Genomic DNA, 6,210 nt, shown 5'->3' on the forward strand with positions numbered 1-6,210 from the left:
ATTTTTGTTAACTTATCAAGCAGTTGGTGTTTTCAAATCAACAATTTAGAATTTTAATTCATTCAGTGTTGGAATATTTCCAGAGCGACCGTTAGGGATCTGAACCAGGGCTGTCTATGTCGCGCACTCAATAGAGAAGACGGAAGTAAACGGAAGAAGACTAGGCGCACCCAAATAGAGGCAAAGAAAATGAGCCAGGCTTGCTAATGGTTTCCTCCCTCAAATCACATGCCCGATAGCTAAGGCAGTATCATGACAGATACTCTACAGCTCAAGTTGTGATTCTTATTCTTTTACTTTGTTCCTTGGGTTTTGGTGACTTTTTAAAAAATAATAAAATAAATCCTCCACGACTTTTGTGCACGGGAAAATCAAGATGAAGATACACAATAAATTAATGGAGGTGGAGAGGGGGCGACAGGAAGCCAGCGGGCGATACAGATGGTGTCACTGAAATTACAATGATGCCATGCGAGTATCATTAATTAAGAAGGGGATTCACAACAAAAGACACGCTTGTTTGCTGGGTTCAAAACAAAAGACAACTTATATGAGCCTTCTGTGAGAGCAGATACAATTATATACTACAGATGAGTTTGTTCTCTTTGTTCGTTCGAACAAGCAACACCACGTGTAAACCATTCATATCGGGGGAGGCGTGACTAGATGTAAGGTTGTCTGATAGTAGGTTTGATTGTTTGTTTCTTTTTTTTCTTTTCGGTAATTAGGTAAAACATGAACTTACCTTGCATGTCACACCGACGAAAGGAGCTGTTAACCCGGGAGTTGATGCGGAGGTTGCCAGGGACACGGCGTTAAAATCCAGGATTTAAACATTTTACTGTTATGCCAGTTTGGTCATTGCTCTCTTGTTCTGAAGTCTGAGAGAATTATATCTGGCCAGTTGGGGCAGTCCTGTGTCACACGCTGGTAAGATGGCGGCAGCCTCCAACTGTTTTGTCTTTAAGTCTCAGAAACTTGAGGTCTTCGTGCTCCGTTATCACTGGTTAAGAAATTGGCTAAAACCAAAAATAAAGAAAACATTAAATAAAATTAATATTTTCCTCCTTTCATAAAACAACTCAAATTTTGTTATACTAACGTGACCCCATGAATATCAATATCTCTTCTCATCTTTCACAATTTTCATCACTTCACCTGAACTGATTTTTCTGTATGATTTTATATTGCATCTGTATATGTGTATGTTTAAATGTTCATGTGTGTGAAGGGATTTCAACTTGTAAAAAACTCTCACAAAGTAGAGCAATTGGCTGCTTCAGAAAATAAACATTATTTTTTATCACTTTATCAGAAGAAGCTACATTTTTATGCGTGGGATATCTAATTTCGATTTAACACTTAAAAAAAGGTTGTTCTACCCGCATACACAAGTACAGAAAGTTCGATGGGCGGATACATTAAGATTTCAAGAACATAAATTTTGAGTGCGTAGACATAATCCATTTATTTTCTTTCCTTGCTGCAGCTAAATTTAGTTTTAATAATCAGACACTTGGTTTATTCTTGAAAGCTACCGGCATAATGCCTTACTAGTAGAGAAAAACAAGATCGAATAACTAGAATAATATGGTTATCTTTGCACCCCAGGGAACACTCATTGTAAGTTATTTTTCATAATAAGATATTGCTAGTTGATTACATTAATACTGAGTTTGATGAGAGGTTTGTCATTGGGCCTGCAACACAGGATACATGCTGATCCTACAAAACTATAAGGGAAAATGTTCTTGTGAAGGAAGAGAAGACAGATGTAGTGTAAAACTCATTACTTTTGCTTAGCATCCAAATGACACGAGTTCACTTTCAATGTGGGCAAGCTTACTCATTTGAGTGTTAGTGATTATTTGATGGCATACTGTTTCACATTCCAACTGGGCTGTGCTGACTGGAAGGATTGAAGCAGTTCATTTTGTCATGATATGAATTGTGTATAAATTATTCTTGAGTCAAAACATTATTCTCGAATACGGACGAGAAAGACCGACAACGACAAGAGAAAGCTAAGTTGCATTCTTTTAGAAAATCAGGATTTTTTTCCAACAGACATTCTCTATCTTTCCATTTCTCGAGCAACATCTCCCATACCCCACCACCTCCCACCTTTCCGTCTCTGTATCTTCCACCCCACAACAGCCAAAAATTGAAATAATCGGGTACATATTTTTATTCCCTATAAACATCGTAATTTGCATAATCTAATATTATCTGAACCAGAAACTAAGCGTCCAATTTGCAACGGAAATAAAGGAAAAGCGACACAGAGTAACGTACCTTTTCCCTTAATGACATAAGATCCAGTCCGTACAAGCGGGGAATCTTAGGACTACCTGTGGTGGGGCTTATCGTCTCCTCCTTTCAACCACGCTAGACTTACAGTGAAGAAAGAAGCAAAAGGAAACTCGCAGAAGTCACGCAAGCGAGCAGTTCTCCGATGGCCCGTGCGATGTCTGTCTTCAAATTACCGCAGTGCAACACCTACGCCGTCATCCAGCTAAGTGGTCCTTTAGGGGGTTAGAACTCTTAGCCCTTTTCACGAACCGTTTGAATAATTTATCCCTCGGGTTTTTCTTTGCTGTTGTCAAGCTAGTAGCGATAAAGGAAACAATATTCAGTGCTTCAACAAGCCCGGGTCCATTAGAAGGTAAAAGCCTAATCAGCGCAATAACACAGTGAGTTTATCAAGCCGTACAGAGAGCCAGGATCACATAATCCACCGGTTTAAAACGTTAAATTATGGGGCGTAACGTCTGTTATAACTGCTCCCATGACAATAGCAGCGCTACTTTGCCCATTTATCAACCTATTCTGGCGTCGAAGCCTTGCAATTTCAACCTTTTTTATTCAAGACCTGAGCCGTTTGATTCTTTTTAGAAAGGAAGAATTGTAGGAAACTCAAGCTTTTGTCTTACGAAATTCACTCGATTTCTAAATTAGATCAATAATCTTTTTTTGTGTCACGATAAAAATATTTCAACAGTTCTCTGGGAAATTTCTACTTTCTTGATAACTCAGCAAAACCAGGGAGTGAGTGAGCCCACATAGAATATGCGTATGTGCGTGCGTGCATGTAAAGAAGGTGGTAGACAGAAAAGTGCAGTCGGACTGGTTCTCATGGCCTCGTGTATAATATCGTCACTTGTTAAAACGGCCACCTCACTTTTGCCCTCTTGTGTTTTTTTGTGGTTATCTTTTCCATTACAATGCCACTATGTAACATGTCCACCTATCTAAGACAGACACTTGTCTCTTCGAAAAAGGGTAGGCCTATTTATCTGAAGCTATTTCGACTGTATCCTCCTGGATTACACTTTACCCTTTCCATTAAGAATATCCATGCGTTAACAGGGTGCGTTACTAAATTTACCCTTTCCATTAAGAATATCCATGCGTTAACAGGGTGCGTTACTAAATTTACCCTTTCCATTAAGAATATCCATGCGTTAACAGGGTGCGTTACTAAATTTACCCTTTCCATTAAGAATATCCATGCGTTAACAGGGTGCGTTACTAAATTTACCCTTTCCATTAAGAATATCCATGCGTTAACAGGGTGCGTTACTAAATTTACCCTTTCCATTAAGAATATCCATGCGTTAACAGGGTGCGTTACTAAATTTACCCTTTCCATTAAGAATATCCATGCGTTAACAGGGTGCGTTACACCATCTGAGCAATACAAAACTCTTCATTGACAAGATGTAATAGACCCTAAAGCTCAACCAACGCACTTCAGATTAGTGACGAGACGGGCTGCTTCTTTCCAGACCGATAAAGCCAGAACAGACCAGCTTGTGAAACTTTGTCACAGCATGAATATCATCTTAGCGAGCTCTTCTGAAATATTTTCGTTTGTTCATCTATTTGTGAGGCAGCGTGATGGAATCAGGCTCTCGTCAATTTTTGAACATGTAGAGTTATTGGTATCATCTTAAAGCTTGTTCACTTGTCTTTATTTGGATGAAAACAATATCCATTTATTTTGAATACAAGTCGAGATATTTGCGAATGAAGGTGGTGGGGGTCACCTGTTTTCAGAGGTAAATTTAGTGAGAAAATGGCCACCAAAGATTAGTTATGTCCTTAGCTTAAGAGTCCGTTGCAACTGAAAATTTTCATTTATTGTACCTTTAATCAACGCTTTTCAGAAAAATCGACACAGAAATGAGTTCTTTAAAGGGCACGAAAGGTGTTGAACCAAAAAAACATAAATTTGATAAAAATTCACAAACCTGCAGAAAAATGCAAGTTTCTTCATTTTGATTATTTTGACGAGAGCCTGATTCCACCACGCTGCCTCACATTTGTTTGCTTGCTTGTTTATTAGTTTGCGTCTTTGTTGGTTTGTTGGTTTGTTAGTGGGTTTGTTTAGTTAATTGTTTATTCAAATGTTGTTTTTTGTGTTTCCGTATTTGCTGGCTGGGGGTGGAGTGGGGGGGGGGGGGGAGTGTTTGCATGAGATAATAAATGTAGGTGTTTTCACGTCCCTATCAACACAATTTTGACCATATAGGAGGCATGTTTCGACTTTATCTGACAGGACCACCCCTTTCTGAGAGAGATAATAATATCGCCCCTGCAAAAAGACCGAGATAATCGATAAAAATTCTGCCCACCCGGAACAGAACTCGGGTTTTCTGTGCGTGTGGCAAAGTGCCTAACCCCAGCTCCACAAACGCAGGTTTTGGTTTGAGTAAAATGAAGCACATCAACACACTCACGAGCATTTAGCGCAGGGGAAAAGCAAGACCGGCAAACGGGAATATGAGAGGGAAAGAAAAAAGTACGCCCTACAAGTGGCGTCCTCGGGTGGCCTAACAGCGCGAACATCAAACTGACAGGAGAAATAGATAAGAAAAAGTTCGATGAAAAGATTGTAAATCTAATAATGAAAGTGCATCTTTATTGCGCCTATTTCAATATACACACAGCTCTAGGCGCTCTTCATGTGCACATCCACACCACACCGCACGCACACACACACACACACACACACACACACACACACACACACACACACACACACACATACACACATATACATACATACACACCCACACTTGCGTATACATCATTATGAATGAACAATAAATAAAAACATTGACCATTAATTTAGGAGGTCGATTGCTTCGTATTTGCTAGACTGGAACAACCGGGGCTCAAAGGAAAATAGCCTGTACGAAGAACGGAGATGATAGTTAGATTAAAATATCTCTATCCAACTAGTAAGTTAATTTCATAAGTCAGTCAATTAAAAAAAACCTGTGGTGAGGTTTTAAAAATCTTTTTACTGTTTTTCCAAGTCCTCATCGACATAGTTTAGATCTTTTGAGAGTTTAGCTTCCGCTACTGCCTGTTAGTGCTAACCCTGGCTGAGAGGGATAGAACATCCAAGCTGAAAGATACACGATAACAATTAAAATTTTCTCCCCAATCGGAAATCAAACTCGGGTTTCAAACGTGTCAGTTCGCAGCGAGCGAAATGTGACGCGTCGTGACTCAACTCCGCTCATCTCGAGTTGTACTGAGTAAAGAGAAACAAACCGACAGAATGAGGCTCAACAACAGGCTCCAAGTGTTGTGAGTGAGTGAGAGAGAAGCACAACAACGGACAAGTACTGGGTAAAAGCAAGACAAACAGACAGAGACAATAGAAGGAAAGAACATGGGTTGAAGACTTACCACTGACGTCCTACTAACACGTGCAAAAAATAAAACAGGGAATGGCAAAACAGTACCAAAACCCACAAGAGGCACTCTAACAATTTTCTCACAGTAAAGAAGCCAGTACAGCAGTAGGGCCAAGTACAGGTTCTACACCCCCAAAGACATAATTCAGAGGGCGGGTTTCGACCCTTCCTTTAGGCAAGGCTCAAACTGAGAAGATCGAACGCACCATCCCAGCAGAAAGGGCGGAATTCGAACTCTGTTCTCCTGCGTGAGACAGCGGGACGCCTTCTCACTATTTTAATTTTGACTTAGACATTGATTTGTATAGGTAAGCTAAAATGGGGACGCTATTTCAGAGAGTGTGTGTAATCAAACGAACAGACCAAATTATAATCATCATCGTGACTTCGCACGGCTCTTCTTCTAATGGAAGGATTTCACATTGACTTTCAGTGATTACTGAAACGAAATCGAAACCCCTCACTTTTTCTCCCTTTCTTTCTCTCTCTCTCTCTCTCT

At 39.9% G+C, this 6,210-nt stretch overlaps 1 long non-coding RNA gene across 1 annotated transcript in view; it reads right to left on the bottom strand.

Annotated features, from left to right (window-relative positions):
* Nucleotides 1–714: 714 nt before the first annotated feature.
* LOC118477492 overlaps nucleotides 715–6,210 on the bottom strand; it is a 19,940-nt gene continuing 14,444 nt past the window's right edge. The window contains exon 2 of the long non-coding RNA XR_004858416.1: nucleotides 715–1,019. This is a non-coding gene — a long non-coding RNA (uncharacterized LOC118477492). The remainder of the gene's footprint in view (nucleotides 1,020–6,210) is intronic.

The sequence above is a fragment of the Aplysia californica genome, unplaced genomic scaffold (assembly GCF_000002075.1).
Source record: "Aplysia californica isolate F4 #8 unplaced genomic scaffold, AplCal3.0 scaffold00111, whole genome shotgun sequence".
Lineage (NCBI taxonomy): Eukaryota > Metazoa > Mollusca > Gastropoda > Aplysiida > Aplysiidae > Aplysia > Aplysia californica.